At 47.8% G+C, this 27,207-nt stretch overlaps 2 protein-coding genes across 9 annotated transcripts in view; one reads left to right on the top strand and one right to left on the bottom strand.

Annotated features, from left to right (window-relative positions):
* Window positions 1–27,207, top strand: part of GRPEL1 (GrpE like 1, mitochondrial) — a 972,139-nt gene that overhangs the window by 435,771 nt on the left and 509,161 nt on the right. The gene's annotated exons all lie outside the window — the stretch shown is intronic.
* SORCS2 (sortilin related VPS10 domain containing receptor 2) overlaps window positions 1–27,207 on the bottom strand; it is a 554,540-nt gene that overhangs the window by 157,864 nt on the left and 369,469 nt on the right. The window lies entirely within an intron of this gene.

Raw genomic sequence — 27,207 nt, 5'->3', positions numbered from 1 at the left:
GGTGCAGGAACGCAGGCCACACTAGAGCTGACGGTTTTAGCCCAACTCATTCTTCCTGAGATAGCTCAGGCCCCGATGGACCTGCTTCAGGGAGATACAAGAGCCTTCCCTGACCGTCATGCCCATTCCCCACTATAGAAAATAAGTCCCAGAGAGGAAAACATATCTTCAGTTTTATATGCTTGTCTCAGATCTTTTCTCCTTCCCCCTCTTCCTCCTGTCCATCCAACATAGCAATTTCTGAGACCCTCTGACGTGTCAGACAGGATGGCTGCTGTTTCTCTCCCTCTCAGGGCGTGCATATTGAGAAATGCAGTCACACCAGGAATCACAACAAGAGATTCCCATCACCCGCTGCAACCCCCTTCGTGTTTTGCAATGTGCTTGCTTTGTTTTGACATCCCCCAGAGCCTAGCATGGGAGTCTATAAACACAGCCCACATAATTAGGCTAATGACATCGATATTCTCAGTTCAACTGGGTAATGGGAGCATTTATTTCACTTTGGAAATCTTACACACAGTCTGGTGAGGGCTGCAGAATTATGACGCTCTTGGAACTGTGCCTGCAAAACTGCTCAATCTCAGATGCAACTTTCCCCCAGCCGAGCCCTGCTATGGTTTAGGCTCTGAATTGGGAGGGGATGCAGGTGTAAGACCTCCTCTGCACATGTGTATCTACTGTGGAGGCAGCCTGGTTTCTTAGAGTGAGAGTAGTAGAGAGACTTGTCACTCAGAAAAACCTTTGTCCCTATTTCTGTCATGGTGCTACCTTGGGTAAGTTCCTTGCATTCACCAGACCTCAGGTGTCTTCCCTGTGAGCTGGAGGGGTCTCACTAGAGAGTGTCTGAGTTCCTTTCTAGACCTAAATGTCTACTAAGTATCTGTGCCTTCAGCCCATCATGGAAGCAACTTTTTCTTAAATGTACTCTTTCAGTTTCCAAAGCACAGCCAGTACTGGGCACAGACCCAACTGTAGAGTCAAGAAACTGGACCTCTGGGGTTCCCAATTCTCTGTTTAATCCATATTTCCTCCCTGCCCCAACTCAGAGGCCACTGGGATTCCCATGTGCTTGGACTCCTTTCCTCTTACCCCTGACAATTATTTGTTATTATTAATAATAATGGTTTAGCAAACCAGCATTTATAGAACACCTGCAATGCAACAGATTCTATATTAGGATCCAACATGTGGACTGTGAATGAAGACGAAGATGCTGTCCTCATATAAAACCTTATGTTAGTGTCCGCAAGACACAGCCACATGCATCGTCTCAGTCTTCAAAGGGTCTAGCCTCTGGGAGCAGGTCTTATTCATCGTATTTTACAGATGAAGAAATTGAGACAACAAGGGGTAAAGGCTGCATATAAGACATAGCATATTAGAGGCAGAACTCTGGTCTTCCTGGCCCCAGACCTAAGTGCTCTGTGCTATGCTGAAGTTGGGAATAAAATTGAACCACATTTGAGCTTCATGGGTGTAAAGAGCTCATATGTATTAGTCCGTTTTCGTGCTGCCGATAAAGACATGCTAGAGACTGGGTAATTTATAAAGAAAGAGATTTAATGGACTCACAGTTCCACATGGCTGGGGAGGCCTCCCAATCATGGCAGAAGTTGAAAAGTACATTTTACATGGCAGGAGACAAGAGAATAAGAGTCAAGTGAAAGGGGTTTCCACTTATCAAACCATCAGATCTTGTGAGACTTATTCACTACCACGAGAACAGTATGGGGAAACCGCCCCCATGATTCAGTTCTCTCCCACCGGGTCCCTCTCACAACATGAGGGAATTATGGGAGCTACAATTAAAGATGAGATTTGGGTGGGGACACAGCCAAACCATATCTGAGGATAAACCTGGGTAGGAGGCCTACTTTGTTATTACGAGGTAGTATGACTTGGGTAAGCTGAGTTCCTGTTTTAGCTCCGGGGTATTTTTCTAGAGAGTGTAGGGGGATTGGAATACATGATTCTTAAGGTCTTTTCTGGAGCAAACCATCAGTGACGTCTGCCCTCTCTCGAAAGTGGGCATGCCTTCCGATGGTGCCTTTAAGGTCATGAGAAAAGGAACACTGGATGCTTGGCAATTCTTTCAAGCACTAGAAGGCACCTGAAATGGGGTCAGAAAGACAAAGGCAGGTGCAGTAGAACTTTTTTGCAACCCCCACTTCCTCCCACAGAGGTGGCTGCTGTCCCAGGCTGACCTGGGCAGGGCCTTTTCTGGGCAATTTTCTAGAGTTGGGTTTCAGCCAATTTGCCAAAGTCCTCAGGAACGCTGACCCAATTTTCTTCTTTTCAACAAATGTGAATTGAACAGCTACTACGTGCCAAGTCCTGGGAAGCCACAGCCCTGTGTACAAGGAATAAGCCCTTGGTGGGTGGGGACCTGACCCAAGAGAAACCAATCAGTAGGGAGGGCAGTGATAAGTGACATGATGGGCATGGCCAGCTGGGCCAATCAGGCTGCCGGCAGGTTAAAACTGCTACTGCGGCTGCTAAGGGAACTGGTGACCCAGGTGGAAGGAGGCATTCAAGTAGAGGCAGATGCTCTTGCTGGATGTGGTGTGGCCAAAGAGAAAGATGTTGCAAGACATTGATTATGTCTCAGGGGTCTCCCAATCTCCATTTTAAAAATATCCTTTAATTGTTAAAAACCTTGTATTTGACAATGTAAAATCATCTAGATGTTCAACTACCTGGTGAAGGGTCAGTGAAGTGTGATATAACTGTGATGTATTTAATCATTTCACACAAAGGACTTTGGGAGACAGTGCAGTGGTGAGATCATGGTCTTTGTCATCAGACGTCCATTGATTCAAAACCATCTTGCCCCTATTGTCCTATATGGCCTTGGGCAACTTAACCTCGCTGAGTTTCAGTTTCAGCATCTGTGAAACTGGCAATAATAACGCCTTCATTTCATAGTTCTTTTGCATATTGGAATTAATGGCTATAAATGGCATAAAATTCTCAGAATATCATATGTCTCCCAAAAGTGGTAGGTGACCACAAAAATGGTCAAATCATCGTTATCTAAATCATAGACTATTTCGAAGCCACTAAAATGATGCTTACAAAGCATTCATGATAATGTGGGTAGATACTTATATGACAAAAATTCAGAGTATAAAAATATCTCGACTATATAAGAAAGATATATAGAAAAAGACAAGAAGGAGCTATATTAAGACATTTAAAAAGAGCATTTCCAGGTAGTAAATTTACAGGTGAGTAACCTGCTTTTTGATATTTTAGTTGGCTGTAATGAGCAAGCACTGGGGCAGAGCTAGGGCCCAGCATCCAGACTCTGGATGGGTTTCTGGCAGCAAGAGTCCACACTGTGTACCGGACGGCTGAAATAGAGCTATGGAGGACGCTAAGCAACCCGAGAGGCGTAGCTAGGTCAGCACCACGGACAGCACCCACAGCAGCCAAGACCCAATCTGCACGAGGGCTCCTGCCCTGGGTGGAGTTTGCCGAGCCTCAAGCGACCAGGCCTGGCTACAGCTAGGTGCCCCTGCCCCCACCACCATACTCGCAATGGGGGGCTCCTCCATCCCAGATGTCATTGCAGGCACATGCATAACATATGCTTTCATTTTTCTCTAGGATGGGGTCTACTGTGGTCTGTGATCGAAAGGACATGGACTTTTTGTTTTAAAAATAACAGCAATATATGCAATAAGATGAATAGAAGCATGCTCATTTCCTTATATCCTCACCAAACTGGATACTGTTATTATCGTTATCTTAGTATTTTTTGCCAATGTAAGAAGTAAAAATGACATATAGTTGTTTTTCATTCAGAGTGAGGCTGAACCTCTTTTCATGTGATAATTAGAATTTATATTATAATTTATATTTTTCTGTACATAGTTTTAATACCCTTTTCCAGTAAAAAACTTATTGTGGTTTTTTTTTTTTAAATTAAGGACATATGCAGGTTTTTGAATTAAACATATCAGCTTTCAATTCTCAGGTCCACCATTTCTAGCTTGATAATCGTGGGCAAATCGCTTTTCTTCTCTGAGCCTCAGTTTCCTCATCTGTAAAATGATGACATCATGTCTTTCTTATAAGATTGTTGAAAGGATTTTAGAAAATGTATATAAAACAAAGAATAAACACCCTAGGGCATATCTATCATAATGTGGGGGAGGCCTCCCAGTAAACTTTTGTCAGACTCTTACTCCTCCATTGATTTTCACCCTCCTAAAACTTAGATGCACATTCTGACTAGTCTAACTGTTACACGATGGAAGAAATTCTCCCTACGCAAGGGTTCAGGATTCATATTCTTGCCACACCTGGTTCCTGCAAAACTCTTCCCACAAGATGCTTGCTGCCGCCCATAGTAGCTCCCAAACAGGTAGACGTGAAACACTGTTTGTGGAGTGTTGTTACTGTAAGAATAGTGTTACCATTAATACATCCCTGAAACTTTCTGTGAGAGGAATTTTAAATGGCCAAGAAGTACTTTCTAGAAAAGTAGATAACTATGCAAAGCAATTTCTTTTCTTTTTTCTTTTTCTTTTTTTTTTTTTTTTTTTTTTTTTTGAGTCTTGCTGTGTCACCCAGGCTGGAGTGTGGTGGCATGATCTCTGCTCATTGCAACCTCTGCCTCCCAGGTTCAAGCGATTCTCATGACTCAGCCTCTTGAGTAGCTGGGATTACAGGCCTGAGCCACCATGCCTGGCTATTTTTTAGTTTTTAGTAGAGATGGGATTTCACCACATTGGCCAGGCTGGTCTCAAACTCCTGGCCTCAAGTTATCTGTCCCCCTAGGCCTCCCAAAGTGCTGCAATTACAGGCATGAGCCACCACACCCATTTGTGGGAAGCAATTTCTATCGGTTAATAAAAGTATTGTACCATCTATTTGTGTAGAAAATGACAAACTACTATAGGAATTGGAAAGGTTTTGCAGTAAGCCTGGGTTTTGCCTACATAGCCTGTATAGTGATTGCTTTAGCCAAATAGCCATTTACAATTTATATACCCTCATAAACACACACATCTACTTGCAGACTCCAAGCATGTCCCCACTTCCTTGCCTCTGCTCACATCCTTGCCTCTGCCTGGATTCATTCCACTCTGCTCCTGCATGAACACACCATGCCCAGCTCTTAACTGTGAGCACGGTTGCCTCTTCTTCCAGGAAGCCTTCCTGGATCCCTCTAGGTACATTTATTTCTATGTGTATAATTTCCTGGCATTTTGTGTCTTGACGTGCTAGGTGCCCCAGATGTGCATAGGTTGTTTTTTTTAAATCTCTGACAGAAGTCGAGCTCCTTAACACAGAACAGAACTCATCTACCTCTGCACATCGAATGCTTCACACAAGGCCCAGAGCAGAACGAGCACTCGCTGAAAGTACATTCAGTGTCAGTGATAAAGAAGACAGCACGGCTGGGCGCGGTGGCTCAAACCTGTAATCCCAGCACTTTGGGAGGCCAAGTCGGGCGGATCACGAGGTCAGGAGATCGAGACCATCCTGGCTAACACGGTGAAACCCCATCTCTACTAAAAAATACAAAAAAATAGCTGGGCGAGGTGGCGGGCACCTGTAGTCCCAGCTACTCGGGAGGCTGAGGCAGGAGAATGGCGTGAACCCAGGAGGTGGAGCTTGCAGTGAGCCGAGATCCAGCCACTGCACTCCAGCCTGGGTGACAAAGAGAGACTCTGTCTCAAAAAAAAAAAAAGAAGACATCACAAGAGGCTTGATTCCATGTCTTACTGGCCCTGAGGCCTCAGGGATACTTGAATCAGGCTCTACAAGATGAGTAGAATCCAGGAGAGCAGCCAAAGGAGGTTGGAGGACCAAAGGGAGGGCTCCAGTCCTGGTTGCTCCACTTAATGTGCATGGAACCTTGGGGAGAATCAGTTCTCTGAGCCTCAGTTTGCTCAGCTATACATGGATTTAATAACACCTACCTGCTAATATTGTCAGAATACGATGAAATTGCACACACGTGCGTGCACACAGACACACACAGGTGGGTGTGGCCTAGCCCAGTGCATGGGATTTTGTAGGTACTCAGCTACTCAGTATATGGTTACTATGAAATAGAATTAAAATAATCATCATAATACAAATATATATTAAAATGATCCATGCATCATTATTTATGGATGGGAAAAATAACAACAGATTAAGAGACTTCCTCATTGAAGAAACACATAAGTATGTGATATATAGCCTAGGATCCAAGGCAGCCCCATGTGTGAGTCTGCGGATTGATGGGTTTGTGTTGGGGGTAACTAGAAAGAGGACATGTGGGCATTACCAGGCTCCATAAAAACTGAAGTGAGATTATAGCCATCTGCCCATGCACTCATCCCAGCCTGTGAGATGCAGAGACTTGTGTGGAGGGGGCATCATGGGAAGGCAAGTGGAGGCTTCCTGACATCCACCCACAGCCAGACCTCGGAAGTAGTGAGAAGTAGTAAACTTAGGGATAAGGTGGGCTTCTATCCAGCAAACAGAAAGGTTTAAATCACTCACATTTTGCAGAAATGAAATTGAGTCGAATTCCAAAACTGGGAGAAACTATAAGATCAAATCCTCCAGGTGTTTTATATTATAGATGGGGAAACTGAGTCCCAGAGAGGTCATGTGACCTGTCAAAGCCATCAAGTCGGGGTGGGAATAAGCCTGTCATGAAACTGGAACTGCAGCCCAGGCACTCAACACTCATTCTCGGCTCTGTTTGCCATTAGACACACTTCACACGTAAAAGAAGTAAATGTTCCCTTGAGCATATGATCAAAATTAAGGAAACTCATCAACCAGCTCAGGCTTAGCGGGACAAATTAACTGGAAGTAACTGTGATGGATAATTTGGTTGTAATTCACAGGGACAGACACGAGCTGCTGGCAGGTTACCAGAAAAACTTTCAAAGGACTTTAGGTCAAGAGTCCCTTCGTTTGCCCACCTGACTTCACCTGTCTACCCACCTGTCTCAGTCCATTTTGTGTTGCCATAAACAGAGTATCTGAGACCGGGTAATTTATTAAGGAAAGAGATTTATTTGGCTCATGATTATGGTGACTGGAAAATCCAAAATCAGGCAGCCCATCTGGTAAGGGTCTCATGCTACTTCAACTCACGGTGGACACAGAAGTAGAAATGATTGTTCACAAACAGACCAAACATGAAACGTACAACCTACTCTCGTGGTAACCAATCCAGTTCTGAGAGAGCGAGAACTCAATCCTGAGAGGGCGTTAATCTATTCAGAAGGGATCCGCCCTCATGAGCCAAACATCTCCCACTAGGCCTCCCTCCCAACATGGCCACTTTGGTCACCAAATGTCAACACGAGTTTTGGCAGGGACAAATCATCTCCAAGCCATGGCACTAGCTGACTTCGCCTGTGTGCTGCATGACTTCATCTGTAGACCCACCTGACTATGCCTGTATCACCTGCCTTCACCTGTCTCCCCACCAGGGAACTGGTGCTGGGAGACGTGCCTTGTCTTTAGGGAACCCTCTCCTTACTTCCATCAGTTTCATCCTCTCTCCCCTCCCTGCTCTGGACAAACATCACACTCCCTTATGTGGACCCACCTCCAGCTCTCACCCTCCACTTGAGCGTTCTTGTCACAGTAGCTGTGATCTCTCTAAAACAGGAACTCAACTCTGACAGGACTGTGCCTAAACCTCTCCTGGCCGAATTCTAATGAACATGGCAGAGGGGTGGCCAGAAGACCACTTCTGTCCTCATGGGGATTCAACAACCATGAAATTTCACGCGATACCCACCCTGCTAATTTCCCGTGCAATCTCAGAAGACTGCGGTAACCCGGCCCCGTTTCCAGAGGGTAAAATTGAACAGAACTGAGTTGCTGTGGTCCGTTGGGTGGGGCACACATGGGTTCATGTGCCATAAGCCAGGCCGGCTCCAGTTCTTACAGCACCTGCCTGGGCCCTGTGGCCACCTGAGCAGGCAGCCCCTTGCTGTCTATGACAGACTCTCAACCCCCTACCATGGCATTCCAGGAACCTCCTCGCCCACAGTTGCTCCATTTTCCACACTCCATTCTCCCTCACCATCTCTCCATGTCCATACCTTCCACACGTGTCCCTCTGTCACGTCTTAGATCAATGGGCCTCTGAGCACCAGCTCTCTGGGTCTTTTCCCAGCCAACTCCTATTCACTCCTCAATACCCAACACAAATGTCACCTTTGGTAGTAAGATGCACACAGGGGTGAATTCAACCCCTTCTCAGTACCACAGGGCTTGGCTCTAGCAGGCACTCAATGGCTGTTGTGACTTGCTTTGTCCTTTCCTAATGCTTTCTTTTCCTAAATCCAAAGATATGCTATTAGTTAATGCAATCAGCTCATTTTTAAAAAAGGTCTTCTAAAAGTGATTGCTGGAAGGATGCTCATATCTTTAGGATGCAATTGCTCATTAGTAGATCTCTACTGACTTTTGACTTTACACAGTCAACTCATGCCTCCTGATGACTCCTAGGGCCAGGAAACATGGCTTTTTCTTTGCTGAAACAGCAATTCAGCTGAGCACGTGGCTTTGGTCAGAAGGAGAATGTTAGCGGTGTTGACCTCTCTCTCCCTCGCATGCTAATTAATCCTGCTTTCTAAGAACACTCTGCCGTTGGAGCTCTTCCTCGTCCTCACACACAGCTGCGCACCAGTCGCTGAAGTCTTGTTTGTTCACTGATATGTGACTTCTGCTAGAATGCTGACAGTCCCAACTTCATCAATTCAAGAATCAACCAAGCTTTCCAAAAAACTAATTTCTTAATTACGAACTCAGATCATTCATTTGTCAAAGTACTGAACAGAAACAGAAACAACAGATAATTCACCTTCCTTCGCCAAGTACAAATATTGGACCATCAACCTCTCATAGCCAGACACAGACCTTCTGCTGGGTTCAACTTGGAAAAGAAGAAACAACAAGAATATCTGTTAGCCTCTCTGATCCTGATGCGTAAACACACTGGTCAGCACTACGCCATGGGCAGACAAGGACACGGGAGCAACTGTCCAGTCCAGTGGCTCCCAGCCACAGGCGGTCATCAAGCCCTCAAAGTGTGACTGGGGTACTCACATTCTAGTTTGATTTAGTTTAAATTAATTTAAATTTAATTTTAAAAACTGATACTTAACTCTGTTATTGCGAAACTTAAGTGTCTTTGGAACGATGTGCGTATGTGAACCTACTTTTACAACTGTCAATTGTATGAAATCTGAATATAGAACAAGTAATTCCCAATAAAAATGTAGCAGTTGAATTCAGAGCTATATGTATCCCTACATATAGATGCATCTAAATTATACACCGGATTTCAAAAACTTAGTATGGAAAAAAGGACATAAAAGATCTCAATAATTTTCACGTTAATTATTTGCTGACATGATAATATTTTTGATATACTGGGTTAAATAAAATATACTGTTAAAATCAACTTTGGCTGTTTCACCTTACTTTTTGAACAGGGCTAATGAACATTTAAAATTACACACATGGCTCATATATTTCTGTGGAACTGAGCCCAGAGAGTGCCAGGATGGGTGAAGTAGGAGGAGAGTCTCATTTGAGGACTGAACAGGCTGCGGCCAGGTTCTAGGGATGCCAGCTACAGCAATGAAGCCCAGAGGGCCACGTGGAGCCCCAGGTCTCCCGCCGCCAGTCCCCGGATCTTCACCAAGTGACCTCACAGCAGAGACCCCCTCGTCTTCTGAAGATACCTCTCTGTCCCTCTGTCCCCTTCACTGAGGTCAGACAATGGGGCTCCCAGGCATCTGGTGTGCTCTTGCAGGAGGGCCCAGGAGTCGGGACATGGCGACTTCTCTCCCCTGCAGAAGGGGCGGTGTAAAGAGGAGTCGGGCAAACGGACACAGAGGCCTTGCTGACTGGTGCCTTCACTCAAGTCACCCCTAGGGACAGCATGCCACACACCATCTTTCAGATGAATGAGGCAGCCCCACAGATGCAGTCAGAGGAGCTGCCCTTTCTCCTGCTGATGGGGGTTGACCTAAAAGGCCCTGCCCTGGTGACTTTCTTACGATTTTCACTCCGATTCCTCAGTAAATACTCAGCCATCTCCTCTCTCTCCCTTCCTTCCTCCCTTCTCTCCTTCCTTCTTTCCTCCCTCCTTGCCTCCCTGCCTCTCTCCCTCCCTCCTTTCCCTCTCTTCCTCCTCTCCCCTCTCTCTCTCCTTTAATGAGAAGTGGTCCCACCCACTGCCCTGCCCTGACATTCTGCATAACACACACGTAGCTCAAATGGCAGGCAATGTCATGCCAAGCAAGGCAGGGGCGAGAGCTGGAAGAGCATGTCATCACTCTCTAAGACATGGCTGTAAACAATCACTATTTTCTATGTTAAAAAATGCACCTGGCTGTAAACATGCAAGCTGTTCTCAGGGAGGACCTCTCTTCACTGCAGTCCATCTCTGTGATGGGGGAAGTCAATCATCAAGGTGATCCCATGGGAGAAGGGACCATACTCTCGCTGCACCTCACCTCCGAGGGTGGGGAACACAGTCCTGTGCTGGGGCCGCAAAGGTGCTCAGGACCCAACCCGCTTCTCTGAGCTGATGCTCCAGCTTCTGGGGGGAACTGAGAACAAGGAAACATACAAATAAGGTAATTTTGAAAATGACAAGAGCTGTGAAGAGAATAAAGCAATGCTAAAGGACTCGGGAGAAACAAGGGAGGAGGGTACGGTTCTAGACAGTGCACAAGGGCCGCCTTCTGAGAAGGTGACATTCAGGAAAGACATGAAGAGCCAAGGATTTCTGGGACCAAGTGCCCCGGGTGAACGGGTGCACCAGCAAGAACAGGCCTGCTGCTTCCCAAGCACAGTGAGGAGGCCGGGGAGGCAGTGGGTGCCGGACAGCCGCTTGAAATTCATCCTGCACGGGCGAGCCCCTAAAGTTAAGGACTGAAGCCACAGGGTCCACTGTGTACCCTAACGATGCTCAAAGGGGAGTAGCCTGGCGGGGCTCTGGCCTCTGGCCCCAGTCCTATGTGCTGCATAAAGATTTTCCCCCTTCACCGCTTCTTTTGTCCTAATTCCTTAAAGCAGAGTGCGGTGGTGCGTGCTTGTAATCCCAGCTACTCGGGACGCTGAGGCAGGAGAATCGCTTGAGCCTGGGAAGCGGAGGTTGCACCGTTGCACTCCAGCCTGGGCGACAAAGCGAGATGCTGTCTCAAAAAAAAAAAAATGCTAATAGAACTCTATTTACGCCTCTATTTTATCGGAAAAATAAGGAAACGTTTGCCTTTACTTTTACTTAGGAACCAGACTGACACTGGCACCCTCTACCTGTATTGCCACACAGTAACCGAGGTCTTGCCACTGGGACCTGCCATTTGTATGCAAAGGGATGTCCCTGGGGTGGCTAATTTTATGAAGACAACATCTTTCAACAGGAGACTTTTAAAATGAGATGGGCATCGCCGCAGGGATCTCGTGTGCTTCTTGAAGCTGGAGGAGTATCTCATAAACCATATACTTTCAAGAGCTGTTGAACTCAAAGGTGAATTACACAGTTTTCTTTTACCAAAAGACGCAAGTTCTGAATGGGAATTGAAGGCAGGCTGTTCTCATGTCTGCCGCTCAGCTTACGTTTTCAAAAAGCAGCAACACACGCAGCTTGTCCCTTCAAGATCAACAGCCACTCTGATAATAAGTGAGAGAAAGCTCTCCTTTCCAAAGGGATTTAGGCTATGACGGGGCACTTTAGAAATGGATGTTTGGAAATATTCCCAATGTTATGAAATGTTGTCTGTCGCTTATAAAATCTCTCAAACGTGCAGTCCTTAAAATCCTGGAAATAAACATTTATTAGCCTTTTAAAAAATCTTCCAAACCAAGGGGCTTCAGATGTGTTAGCCAATGTGTTAAAAATATTAAAAATGCAACGCCTTTCCGTGAGTTTGCAAGAAAATTGATTGACAACTGAGGGAGCTGTAGCAGCCGTACTTCAACATAAAATTTTGCAGTCCTGTTAAATGAAATTGAAAAATGAGGCTGATGATTTAGGAAGTGATGGCAACAAGCCCTTCCTCCCACAAACCTTACACATCTTTGTGCAGAACGCTTTTCATCTTTGAAGGCCACGAGCATCAAGCATTGAAGCAAGCCGACGTGGGCTCAGTCTTGCTGTAGTACAAAGAATGAAAGTTTTCAAAAACAAGGCAGTATTCCATATCTTGTTGCTCTCACTAATATGCCTTAATATTACAGTTTAAATTCCAAAAATATTCACGTAAAGAAACTTGGATTAAAATGATTTCATCTTGAGCTCATTTTTAAAAATGTGTAAGTTGTGTGTGTTTACAAAGATTATACTAGCAGAGTATGTTAATATCATATATATGTAAATAAAGAAACAGTAGGGGTGCATACCCCGTATATTTTAGTAATGGGGCAGGTGACTGAAAAAGCTCGGGGCCTCAGCCTCAGCTTCGGAAGCCCTATTCTGTACTCTTGCACCTTGTATGTTTGGCCTCAAGGAAGACTCGGCTCACAGGGAACTGATGCGCTTCAAGAGCTGGAGGCTCCTTGGATTTCGTGAAGCCTGAGCTGGCAGAGAGAAGATAAGGATGCTCTGATCAAACCAAGCAGCTGCCCCCAGACATATGTGGGGACAAAGCACAGACTGTCAGGTTCTTCCCGCAGGCCCAGGACAGAGGCCGGTGCCTGGTGGACAGGCAACTGGCAGGGCACGTTTGCGGAGTTGAGCGGATAACACTGTCAGCAGCTAACTGTCGGCTCTGGCACCGCAAGGGGGTCAGCAAGTCCCAGAAAGCCAACGAGCTGGACTTGTTACTGGGATGTGTTTGTCCTTTTCCATTGCTGATGATAATCACCATGATTACCACTGAATGACGTCCATAATTCAACGTCACTTGGTGCTGAGGCCTTGAAGCTGCTGGCCTTGGCCCGTTTTCCTGGTGACATGCTCTGCTAGCACAGGCCCCCAATTTCTTGGGGCTCCCTCCCTCTCAGCCCCAGTCCCTGCCCTAGCCCCCTTCCACTTGCTCAGGGAATGGGCAGACCACCTCTGCCCACTGTCACCTCCTCCAGGAAGCCTTCCATGACCCACTTTCCATTCTCATAGTAGTCCCACAGGACTGCCCAGGTAGATTTTTGCGGGTCCCTCATCCCATCCCCTCAGAGTCTACCCCACCCACACGGGGCATAGCAAGAGCCACACTCATCAAACACTGGGGGAGTGAACTCAATTTCCCGTCCCCAACCCATCCGGGGTCCTGCTATGTGGTTTCCCACCTCTAAGTCTTTGCCCTTGTCATACCCACTGCCCAGGATGCCCTTTCCCTTCTTCTCCACCAGGCACACAGGTTCTGCTTCTCCGGCCAGCCCTCTGCTAAGGCTGGGCCATGTCTGGCCACTCTGTGGCTGCAGCACCTAACACAAGGCTTGGCCCAGAGGCAATGTGCAGAGAGCATCTGTGGAAAAACCTAATGAGTAAATGCTGCCCAGGTTCACTGCGTTCTATTTGCTTCTTGAACAAACACCAGCATGAGAGGTATCCAGGGCTGGGGGCCGCTGTACCTGATTCATTATTTTAATAAATCCAGGATGCTCCGCCTGGGGAGATGGGGACGGTGTAATGGGGTTCTCACTAAAGCCGCAGGCAGGGGTTTCCCTGGAGAGCAGCTGCGCCTCTGAAGTCTCCGTGGCCTGCAGGGGCCTGGAAAAGGGGCAGAACAGCAAACCCAGCAGCCAGGAGACGTGGCCCCTCCCCCAGCTGGTTGGATGACAATGAACTCGTGGTGTTATTTTCGCAAATTCACAGCTGTCAGGAATTTAGTTTTGTATCACTGTCTCCCTCCCACGCCCCACCCCTGCCAATATTTGAGCCCTGGACCCTGGCTTCGGACACTGATTAAAACCCTCCCCTCTGGATGACAACTGGGGGCTCCTAGAGATGAAAAGGTTTGCTGACAATACGTGGCAGATGGGGTCTGGCAGGGAGGAAAGGGGACAAAAGCAGAACCAGGAAGCCACTTTCCAAGTCACAATGCCTCCCTGGGTGCTCTCACTTCATCCCTGGGCCCCACCTCCCATTTCCGTGGGCACTGCTCTCTGTGCAGGGTGGTGGATCTGCAGGGCGGTGTGGGAGGCAGGTGGGAGCAGATTGGCTTCCCTTTGACAACGGTGATACGGAGATGGGGACACACACCAAGGTCCCGTTAGCTGCTGGGGGCGCGTCCAGCCTGCAGGGCAGAGCACCCAGGGGACCCTCACTGACTAGTGACAGGGCCCACCCGGAAGCAGCCTCTGGCAGTGGGAGTGGGAGGGTCTGAGTCCCAGGAGGCCCTAGCCATGAGGCGCCGTTGTGCATGGAGGTTGCCTCGAGGCTGTGAGCACAAAGTGGGACGCAGTCTCAGCTGCCTGTCTGTGCGTGGGATCCACCGGCCACTGCTTTATGGGCCTACAAATCGGAACTCCACAGCAGACGGGCTGCGTTCTAATCTATCACTCACTGCCCTCCCCTCTGCAGCCACTGAAATCCAAAAGAATGAATCTCCTCGCTCCCCTTTCCGGCTCTATCAATAACACCTTAGACCAAGCAGTTAGCATTTAGAGCCAGGATCCGATGTCGGGGGGCCCTGCTCTCAGCTGCAGTGGATTATGCCTCCTCCCTTTGGAAACGCTGGGAGCTCTTGTCCCCTGCCCAGCAGAGCTGAAGAACAAAGCACCTCATCCAGTCACTACCAGAGCAGCCCAAGTGTCTCTAAAAGCCACATCCATGGGGGTGGGGAGGAGGAAGTTCCGGAGAGGCCACATCCACCCAGTGGCTCCGGAGGACATTTATTTGGGCTGAGGACACTTAGTGTCTCACAGTTTTGCAGAAGCATCTATTTCACACTGTACCTCACTGCATTCATCAGACGTGTGTGTTGTACATACATGTACATGTTGTATTACGTGTGTATAGAACACGTGCACCCATATGCAGACAGCCCCGCCCTGTGGTGGCTGAACTTAGGATTCCATGTCCTGATAAACCCATGGCGAAGTCACAGAGCATCTGCACCCGTGCCCTCCACACACACACATGTTCTCTGCACATAGAATATGCTATTGTAAAATGGGCATATTGTATATACACAGCACTATCCTCCTTCTGTAGATACTTCTTTTTCCTTTTTTTTCTTTTTGAGACGGAGTCTTGCCCTGTCTGTCACTCAGGCTAGAGTGAAGTGGCGTGATCTCAGCTCACCACAACCTCTGCCTCCCAGGTTCAAGCAATTCTCCTGCCCCAGCCTCCCAAGTAGCTGGGATTATAGGTGTGTGCCACTACACCCAGCTAATTTTTTGTATCTTTAGTAGAGATGCAGTTTCACCATGTTTGACAGACTGGTCTCGAACTCCTGACCTCATGATCTGCCCGCCTCGGCTTCCCAAAGTGCTGGGATCACAGGCGTGAGCCACCACGCCTAGCTTCTGTGGATATTTCTCAAGGCTCTTCAAAGCACAAGCCTTCTCACCTCTCACTTCCTGCTGTAATCATTTCTGCCTGGGAGGTAGCCCAAGAGCTGGGCAACAGAGATGGCACAGTCCTGGAAAATACCATGGAAATGGGAGCAGCTTCCAGAGCTCCTGCAGCTTGGTACACAGCTACAGAAACAGACATCCCCAAGAAACATAGATCCCCCATAGGATGGCAGGAGTTGACACAGATCCAAGACAGGTGAGGTGGGAGTTCTGAGCCAAGGTGGAGTCCAGCCTTGGTGAGCTGTTCCCAGACCACCTTTGAGATTCTGAGGAACAGGCCTAGGAAGGGTTTATATCTGGTTCCATGCTCATGCCTGACCCCTATGGGAAGAAAAGAAGTAGATCAGTCGCTTTCTAGGGAATTCCTTCCCACTACCTTTTAATAGCAATAGACTTCTACTGGATAGCACTACAGTTCCCAAACTGTGGGTTGAGGCATCCTAGCCATACTCAACTCACAAGAATGTGGTGGGATATTTTAAGTTTTTGAGGGAAACACAGTGACCAACATTTCTTGGATCCTGCACCAGCTACCAGTCAGGTTGTTCATGGTTTCCACCTTAGATCATGCCACATCCCTCTCAGTGATACCAACTCTTTGCAAAGTCAGGTTTTCGGTGGTTGCTGTGATAAAAAGGAAAATCAATGTGGAACATGAAATGAGGATGGAAGCATCTAACTGGGTCTGGTTCCAAGGTTTGGGGAGGGTATGTAGTACATTGCAAGTGCACAGGCTGTCAATAAGCAATGGTGAAGAATGAAAGAAAAACACTATTTTCCTCTTGATTTATGTGTACCATTTTAAAAGAATACCTATGCTAGTAGGTATCAGGACATAAATACTTACGCTATTAGGACATAAATACTTATTAAGTTGTTTGAAACTAATTGCTTCATAAGTGAAGCTTTTAGGTGTTTGTTGTTGCTGTTGTCTCTTGTTTGGCCTAAGTGTACTGTGAAAGATTTTTGAGCCACAAAGGGAACTGTGAGCTGAGAAAGTTTTGGAACCTCTGGTGTAGTGGGGAAAATTAGGGGTGCTGCCTAGCATCCTGACCTTGGTTTCTAATACCATTCTCCAATAAAAGCAGTCAGAGCTCCTTGGAGAAATGGTTGATGCTCGGACTGGGTAGGAAATATATTAGATGAGCCTGGAGCATCTTGTAAGGCCAGAAAGCAAGGATGTGCTTACAAACAAAATCAAAATCACAGTGATCGGAATTTGTCAAAGAGACACAGCAGCCGACTGAAAGTGCTCCCAATGACCAAAGCTGGAATGGCTTAAACAATAAAGTACTATTGGATTATAGCTGAAAGGAGAAAATAAATAGTCATGAGTTCATCCTCAAATAAATACACGACTGAGTAAACAAATAAATGGGGGGAAGAGACAAACCTCCCACGCAGAGGAATTCCAAATAATTTATGGAAGTCCTCTGCTCTCAAGGGGAGGAAGATTCGCTCCTTAAATGTGGGCTGCCCATAGCGACCTCCTTCCAAAGAGGGCAGTGTGCAAAGGGAGCCAAAGAGAAACTCTATGGTGGAGAAGCCTGGCAAACACCCGTCAGCCAGTGACCAGGGTCAGGGTCAACAGTGGTAAGTCCTGTTGGCAGGGTGTGGCCTTGGTGCGATGTGATGGGGATGGCACTGCACCTGTGTGGTCTTCCTCCCAGGAACCCGTAATAATCCCAGTGCAACCATGAGGAAAACACTAGACAAATTCCAACAGATGAACATTCTTTTAAAAACACCTGACCAGCACTCTTCAAAAATGTCAAAGTTATCACAAACAAGGGAAGTCTGAGAAACTGTCACAGCCAGGCGGAGCCAAAGCAGACATAACGACTACGTGTAACGTGGAGTCCTGGGTGGGATCCTGAGACCGATGAAGGTATTAGGTAAAGACTAAGGAAATCTGAATACAGTTTGCACTTGTAACATTAATGCATCCATATTGGTTCCTTAGTTATGACAGAGGTACATACCAATGTCAGATGTTAATAACAAGGGAAATTGGGGGCAAGGGATATAGGAACTCTATACTATGTTTACAAGTTTTCTGTAAACCTAAAAATGTCATAAAATTTTAAACTATTTTAAAATGCACTTGAAAAATAAATATAAAAATAAATATGGGTGTTGGAGTTAGCAGACCTATGTCCAAATCTAAGCTCAGGTCCTTCCTAACTGGGTGGCAGAGAGCACTCACCAAATACCCAGGTGCCCCCTCTGCATTTCCCAGCCTCCATTGAGGTAAGCCAGGCCATGTGACTAGCTCTAGCCAGTTGGCTGTGAGCAAGAGCAATGCATGTCACTTCCTAGGGGAACTCAGAACCAGAGTGTCACCTTTAAGCCAAGGGGGACCACCAGCAGCCCTGGGATTTCCCTGAGTGAGAATTGATCTTGTGTTGTGTTGAACAACTGAGATTTGGAGTTTTGCTTGTCACTGCAGCTGGTATGAATTACTCCAACTCTAACCTGCTCTGTGGCCTCTGATAGTCAGTTTCCTCATCAGTAAAGTGGTGGTAAAAATAAGAATGTTATGTGGCATCCATTAGAGGCTCAGTAAATATTAACTGTGATGGCCATCACTATCTTCATTATCAACCCATCATCTTCATCTTCAGCAGCAGCAGTAGCAGAGTCATCATCATCATCACCATTACCACCACCATCATGATCACCTCATCATCACATCACCATCACCATTATCACTATCATCACCATCACCATTAATACATTATCATCATCTCTATCATCACCACCATCATCACCATCACCATTACCATTACCATTATCATCATCTCTGTCATCACTACCATCTTCACCATCATCATCACCATCACCATCTTCATCACCATCACCATCACTATCACCACCATCATCACCATCACCATCATCACTATCACCAGCATCACCATCACCACCATCACCACCATCACTATCACCACCATCATCACCGTCACCATCATCACTATCACCACCATCATCACCATCACCATCATCACTATCACCACCATCATCACCATCACCATTAACACATTATCATCATCTCTATCATCACCACCATCATCACCATCACCATTACCATTATCACATTATCATCATCTCTGTCATCACTACCATCATTACCATCATCATCACCATCACCATCATCACTATCATTATCACCATCATCATCACCATTACCGCCATTATCATCACCATCGTCACAGCATCACCATCACTACCATCACCATCACCACCATCACTATCATTGCCATCATCCCCATCACCATCACCACTATCACCACCATCATCACCATCACCATCATATCACCACCATCATTACCATCACTATCACCACCATCACTATCATTGCCATCATCCCCATCACCATCATCACTATCACCACCACCATCACCATCACCACCATCATCAACATCACCATTACCATTATCACATATCATCATCTCTGGTATCACTACCATCACTACCATCATCCTCACCATCATCACTATCATTATCACCACCATCATCACCATTACCGCCATTATCATCACCATCATCACAGCATCACCATCACCACCAACATTATCATTGCCATCATCACATCATCACTATCACCACCATCACCACATCATCACCATCATCACCATCACCATCACATCACCACCATCATCAAAACCATCATCATAACCATCATCACTATCACCATCATCACTATCATCACCATCATCACCATCACCATCATCACCATCATCATTTCCATCATCACAGCATCACCATCACCATCATCACCATCACCATCATCACTATCACGACCATCACCATCACCATCATCATCTCCATCATCACGTCGTCACCACTGCCACCATCACCATTACTCTCACATCATCACCATCACCATCACAGCACCATCACCACCATCATCATCATAAACATCACCATCATCATGTCATCAGCATCACCACCATCATCACCATAACAATCACCATCATCACCATCATCATCACCATTATCATATCATTATCGTCACCATCACCACCATCACTTCATCGTCATCATCATCATCATGATTGGCCTCATCAACATCACATCACCATCATCTTCTTTATCATAATCATTATCTGTATCATCATCATGCTAATCATATTTTCCTAATCATTTTCATCATTATTTTTTTTTTTTTTTTGAGACGGAGTCTCGCTTTGTCGCCCAGGCTGGAGTGCAGTGGCCGGATCTCAGCTCACTGCAAGCTCCGCCTCCCGGGTTTACGCCATTCTCCTGCCTCAGCCTCCCGAGTAGCTGGGACTACAGGCGCCCGCCACCTCGCCCGGCTAGTTTTTTGTATTTTTAGTAGAGACGGGGTTTCACCATATTAGCCAGGATGGTCTCGATCTCCTGACCTCGTGATCCGCCCGTCTCGGCCTCCCAAAGTGCTGGGATTACAGGCTTGAGCCACCGCGCCCGGCCCATTTTCATCATTATTATAGCATCATATCATCCTAATCACTATGATCTTCTTTATCATCATCTTCACCTTCATAATTCTAATCACCATACTACTATCAGCACAACATTACCATCTGCACTGTCCTCCTCATCTTCTAGTGAGAATAGAACCCACAGCTTTTATCCCAAGAGCAGAATAATCCTCTTACTTCTGAGCCCAGGAGGAGGGCGGGAGTTTCTGTCTCAGGGTCAGCCGGGGAAGATGTTTGGAAACAGCACTTCTTCTGGGACTAGTTATTTATTTTAAAAATCATGTCTCATCGATCCTCGGTCAGAGGAAACAAATGCAGCCTGAGCGAGTGGAATCTCCACAGAATCCAGAAATGCCAGGCAGCCCTTGCTCCCCCTCCCTCTGAGCACCTTGGGCTCGAGGTAGCTAACACACAAGCCTCAATAGTGACAGGAGGAGGAGCATCCGGTGAAGGAAATTAATTTCCAAAGCCTGCCGGTGCACCACAAAAACTCATTCAGGATGGCCAGCGGCCACTTCTGAAGTTCAGCTCCTGCGGTGAGGTCAGAAGAAGTAAGCCTGTTGATACAGGTAACTCAGGCAAGCGATGACAAAAAAAAGCCAGACAGCTGCCTAGAAATCGGGGCACTTTCTCTGAATTATTGGCACCATTTGTTTCTTTTCTTTCTTGAATAAAATGTTTGTAATACTCATTGTAACAGTGACTGTGGCATGTGGTCTGTCTTCTGCAGAGCTTTTGTGCAGTGGCTGCCGCGGAAACAAGCACAGCCTGAAAGCTGGGATGGACGCTGGGTTCAAATCCCAGCACAGCGGCCACCTCCCGGCTGGTGAGCTCGAGCCCAGCTCCTCGTCGCTCCCAGAGCTGCTTTTCTTCCATGTGAAGCAGGCATGCCACCACCCAGGACACTGGGAGCAATGTGCCCAGACTCACATTCTGAGTTGTAACCTCCACTCCCTCAGAACATGACCCTATTTGCAATCTTTATAGTGGTAACTGAGTAAACGAGGTCATCGGAGTGGGCCTCAATCCAACACGACTGGTGTCCTTACAGAAAGGGGAAATTTGGACACAGAGACACACACAGGGCTGACACCATGTGACAACGAAGGCAGAGAGCTCTCAGGAGAGGAAGGGCAGGGACAGTCAGTCAATCATCAGAACTGGGAGAGGCAAGGAAGGACCTTGCCCTAGAGGGGGCCACAGGGGCAGCGTGGCTGGAGAAGTGGAGAGAATGTGAATCTCCATTTCACAGAGGGACAAATGGCCTCAGTGTGTGTGTGACAGTAGAAAAGCAGAGACTTGAAGCTGGGCCTGCAGCCTCATGGCCCACAAGCCAACCTCTCAGTGAAGCCGGGAGACACCTGTCCCTCCATCCCCACGAGAAACATCCTCCTGGGTTGAAGCTAACAACTGTGCAATTTCCCTGGCAGGCTTCTTTTGTGGAAATGCAAAAATACCCAATGTGAAACAAGCCAAGGAGGAATGTGTTCTCACATAAATTAACCTGACATCTTATGTGTCATAAAGTAATTTCTAACAAGGGCCATTTCCCTGGAATTAGGTTGTTTACATTTTAGCCAAATTGTTCTCACTTATGTTGCTTAGCAATAGTCAAAAGCAACAAGGCCCTCGGAATTCACAGCAATTAAAGAATGACTAGACCAGTTTGAATTCTAGAACAGTATGTGCACATGAGATAAACAAGTGTGATTCTCTGGTTATGCCCAGAGAGGGAATAAACTCCATCTGTGTAATCTGGAACCTGCAGCACGGAGCTTCCCAGCTGAGCTGTGCATTAGAGTCAGTGAGGCTCCCATCAGTGGAGGTATGTAAGCAGAGGTAGATGGCATCTGGTCAAGGAACGTGCTCCCAGAAAGGGAGCTGGGCCAGATTTCCCTCCAAACCCCAGAGTTCTGAGATGGCACTCCTCTCATTCAGCCACGACCATCTAGTGGCATGGGAAGAGTCCAAGTGGCAGGGAAAATAATCCCCTCCATGAAACTCCTGCTTGATTTGCGAATGTGGGAAATTCTGGCAGACAGAGAGATGGCTGTTGCACTGGACTTGCCCTGGGCAGGTCGCTTACTCCCCTGAGCCTCAGTTTTATTTCCAGGAAAATGGAAAGGAAGGATGAAGTCTTCCTGAGGGCCTCTTGCTTGTGATGTTAACTGCTACACGCCCAAGACCAAGAGCAGGCCCTGGCCCACGGAGGTGGCATGCAGTCATTGTTTGAAGAGTCCCTCAGCAAAGGAAGAGAAGAGCTCTGCACATCTGGGCATGCCTGGTGTGGAACCTTCTCCTTTTCCTCCCCACTCTGCCATCTCAGCCTTCACCCCCAGCCAATGCAGAGGGAGGACCAGGGGTCAGCAGACTCCCATCCACAGAACAGATTTTGGTATGACTGGGGAACTAGGAACTTCTTTGTACATTTTTAAAGCATGGCATATTGGGTTAAATGGTACCCCACATATGCAAATTTATGCTCACCTGGAACCTCAGAATGTGACCTTATTTTGGAATAGGGACTTTGCAGATGTAATTAGTGAAGATAAGGTCATCCTGGAATAGCCTAGACCTTAAATCCAATGGCTGTGTTCTTATAAGAAGGAGGAAACTTGGACAAACACACACAGAGAAGTCCATATGAAGAGGCAGATGCAGAGATGGAGCTGTGGGGCTAAGAAGACGCCAAGGACTGCCAGTAACCATCAGAGGCTGGAAGAGGCAAGCAAGGAACCTGCCGCAGGCTTGTGGCCTGCCCACACCTTGATGTCAGACTCTGGTCTCCAGAGCAGTGTGAGAACATATTTCTGTTACTTTAAGCCACCCAATCTGTGGTCCTTCATTATGGCAGCCACGGGACACAGGTGCAGGTTGTATATTAAAGCAAGCTTCTGACCTTGATCTCCTAAAGCTATGGAGAGGAGGTGACATCAAAAGACACAGCACCAGAGGGTCTGGGGTCAGGTCGAGATGTCCCAACCAAACACCAACCAAAATGAAACAAAACCAAGTAGAACATGCAACACAGACAGTGTTTGCTGCTAAAGCTAAAAGTATGTACCATCTAGCCCTTTACAGAAAACGTTTGCCAACCCGTTCTTGAGTAGAATCCAAACTCCCTATCACTATCCCAGCATTCACAGCCTACTGTCTTCCCAGCCTCATCCCAGGCCATCCCTCCTTCTTGTAGCCACCACTCCTGCCACGCTCAGTCTCACTCACTGACCATCCACCTTTTTTTTGCCCCAGGGCCTTTGTGTACACAGCTGATCACAGCTCATGCACCACTTCCTCAGGGCAACCTCTTTCCCATCTCCCCACAGCCTGGGTTGACCACATTGTGACTCTACTTCAGAGAACGCTGACCTCCCTTTTCCCAACACAATCATGGGGTAATTAAGTACAATTAATAGTTAGTGGTAATGAATTATAACAAATAGATAAGGGTAATTAACTGGGTGATCATTCACCTACTGCTTGCCCCCACGCTAAGTTGTGGCTAAGTCACCAGTAAACACCACAACGCTTTGTACAGATCAAGTACATCCTCTAAAAATAGTTGTGGCATGGATGGGTAGATGGATAAATGAATAGATGGATTAAGAGGTAGATGGATAGATAGATGGATAGGTAGATGGATGCATGAATAGATTGATGGATAGGTAGATGGATGAATGGATGAGTAGATTGATGGATGGGTAGATGGACAGATGGATGGGTGGGTATATGAATGGATGTATAGATGGGTGGACAGATGGGCAAACGGAGGGATGGACAGATGGATGGAGGGATAGATGGGTGAATGAGTAGGTGGATGAATGGATAGATGGATGGGTAGATGAATGGATGGTAGATAAATGGATGGGTAGATAGATGGATAGATGGATGAATGGGTAGATGGATGGATGGGTAGATGGATGGGTAGATAGATGGGTAGATGGATGAATGAATAGATGGATGGATTGGTAGGTAGATGAATAGGTAGATGGATGAACGGATACATGGATGGATGGGTAGATGGATGTATGGATGAAAAATCTAATTTCAGGAGCTCCCCAGGCTAGCCTGGACTTCCAGCCTCTCCCCTCCATGTCTGTAGTTAGTCCTAGGTTCCTACCTGGCCTGGAGTCCCACCTAGACCTTGGCTCCAATACACAAAAGTGATTCTCTTGTTCCCATGTCTCAGTAGCCCTGAATGACAAACTAAAAACTGAGTGGGTTTGAATAAAGAGTCACGAAGCTCCCATTTGGGCCCAGATCTATACTGAGTAGGACTCTAGACACCCAGGGATGAATGAGATTCAGCTTCTGACCTTGATCTCCTAAAGCTATGGAGAGGAGGTGACATCGAAAGACGCAGCATCAGAGGACCTGGGGTCAAGTCAAGATGCCCCAACTGCTACCCCCATCCATTAACTACAGTCCCCAAATATGGCAGCCAGCTCCATCTTGCTTCTACAGCCACGGACAAGAGTGGCTGTCGCCTGTCCCATCTCGCTTGGCAGACCTCATTTCCCTACCTCCCAAGACTACATTTGCACCCACAGGAACCTCTGTTGATAGGGAAATAAGTGTATAACTCTCAGAGTTTATCAACATGCTAATGAAGACCTCATTACCCAGCCTTACAAGAATCAATATCCAAAGAAGAATGGAATGTTGGGCAAAGCTCCCTCTCCCCCTCTCCAGCAGGCTTGAGGATGGGTAAGAAGACAACAGTGTGAGGGTTTCAGGTGCTGAGTGGTCCTGGCAGCTGAGGCCCATGTACCCGGAGCCGTCCCTATTTCTTTACTATCTTTCGAAGATGGCGGTGCAGGGGCCCGGGGTGGAAGAGCCTGTGTTTTGCTGGGGGCGCACCTTGTGCTGGCACGGCCTCAGACGTCCTATGAGCACTCCTCCTGTGCTCTTCCATGTGGTTCCCGGGGGGCAGCACTGTCACCTCCTCCTTAGAGGTGGCCGCTGTCACCTGCCCAAGCCATTGAGAGACAAAGCATAGCCCCTGTCTACCTGACGGGGGGGTCTGTCTTCTTTCTTTCCACCACCACCTGCCTCCAGTAGAGGAATGCCTCAGAAATGACCTTCCAGGTAAAAATCCATTCATCCCTCGCCCTCCATCCCACCCCATAATACAGTGTGTTCTCTGAGGCTCTTTTTAGGAGCTGAGTTAATAAAGACTGTCAAACCCTGAGAGTCTGCCGGAAGCTTCCCGGCCCCAGCCACCTCGGATAGGAATGAGTGAGACAGAACAAACAGATCAATAAAGGTAATTACAAGCCATTTCCGTGGCCTTGGCAGCTGGCATTTTTCCTGTGCTCCTAACCTGCAAGGATGGGAGCATTTGTTCAGACCATCGCCTGTCCCCAGAATTCAGGCCAGGGCCTCCACAGAAGCCTCCCCACTTTTAATCCAGCAGGTGGCCACCAGCACACATCTAAAGGACAGTGGTTCGGGTAGGTCCCCTCCCTGCTCCCCAACCAGAATAGTGAGAAATAAAGTCTCAACTCCATAGCGCCTGGCTCCAGCCCTGAAGTATGAATGCAGGTCATGCCTCCCAACTGGTGACAATGGTGACGGCAATGGGTATTTGCAAGTGGTCAGTGGACCCCTGTGCTGGGCTATGCCCTTGTGGAGAGTAGCTTGTTCATCTTGTACAACCACCCGGAGGGGGAACTACTGTCATCCTATTTCCCAGGTGAGGAGATTGAGGTGTGGAGCGGGATGAGGACTTGCCCCAGATGGCATAGTGGGCAGGTGCAGCACAGGCTCAGACCCAGGCCCCTTTGGACCTGTGCCTTCTCCAGCTGATGCCTCAATCCCAGCCATGTTTGTTGCTCCAGCAGCTGGAGCTCCTGATACAGGTCAGGACTGCCCAACCTGGGCCCCCACTGGCACCACTCCCTAGAGCCTCCGATGCCCCCATCAGCTCCTGTCCGTCCAAGAGCACACACCCACCAATGGGATCGGCCTCCACGACATCTTGCAGAATTTCTCAGCCGGGAGGGCTCTGGGCTTCCTCCAGATGCGCCCTGACCCCTGTGTGCCCATGTCACCATCGGTCCCCTAGAGTGGCTCAGGATGCTTCAATCCAGCTTCAAAGAGCTGGGCCCGGCCCGAGATAATCCACGTGTGGCTGTGTCTGTGGGGAACTTGTAGGGGCTGCACAGTCTCACACAAAAAGCCATGGAAGCCTGAGGCACTGCCGGCACAGGGGCCACAGCCCTCATGGAGTAGGGCACGTGGCTGCTCGGAGGTCAGGGCAGAGTGCAGCAGCGGGTGATGGGAGAAGGCCATTCCAGGCAGAGGGAGCCCCACCCTGGGAAAGTGAGGGCTGGGCCAGAGCACCAGGGACTCACCTCCCAACAAGAGCAAATGACGCAGAGGAAGCAAGTAGTGGCTCAAAACACACACAGAGAAGACCAGGAATGCTGAGGCCCGGTAGGGGCAGGAATGACATCGGGCAGGGCAAAAGCCAACAGGAGACAAGGCAGGGCAGAGGAGGACAAAAAAGGTCCTTGGAGGTTAGCCATGTGGGGGCCTAGGAAGGTGAGCCACGGCTCTAGGGGCTGGCTCTGGGGTTAAGCCAGAGGTCCCTGGACTAGAGGCCCTAGGGTGAGGCGGGGGGCAGGGACAGCCCCTCTTGGGAAATCTGAGCCTGAGGGGGTGTATGAGTTGGCCTCCTGGGCCAGGCCAAAAGCCACCTGGGGTAGGCACCAAGTGAACTTGCAGACCCACCATGCAGGCACAGGATAGTGGTGCAGGGTGTGGGTGCCCTGTGCCAGGCATAGGCTTGGCACATCACTCATGTCAGCTCATGTGTGTGGGAATGAACTGCCCGGGCAGCACGGTCAGATGCTCAAGGTCACCGCACCAGCACAGGGGGAGCTGGCATCTCACCTGTAGTTATGACCCAAGCCAGGTTCTTCCCCTGTTACAGGAGAGTGGGGCCCCAATCGCCTGGAGCAGGATCATCTGGGTCTTCCTCAGCCCAAAGTGGTGGTTTTCCACCCCAGTAGGTTTTGCCCCCAAGGGACACTTGGCAATATCTGGGTACATTTTTGGTTGTCACAACTGATGGAGGGGTACTATTGGCATCTAGTGGGCCAAGGCCAAGGTCACCCTACAATGCATAGGATAGCCTCGTCCCACAACACAGAATTCCTCAGCCCCAAATGTTAACAGTGCGAAAGTCAAGAGAGCCTGGTATAAGAGAATCTGTTTCCCAAATGGA

This window comes from Macaca thibetana, chromosome 5, assembly GCF_024542745.1.
Source record: "Macaca thibetana thibetana isolate TM-01 chromosome 5, ASM2454274v1, whole genome shotgun sequence".
NCBI classification, from domain to species: domain Eukaryota; kingdom Metazoa; phylum Chordata; class Mammalia; order Primates; family Cercopithecidae; genus Macaca; species Macaca thibetana.
This window is presented reverse-complemented; position numbering and strand designations above follow the sequence as displayed.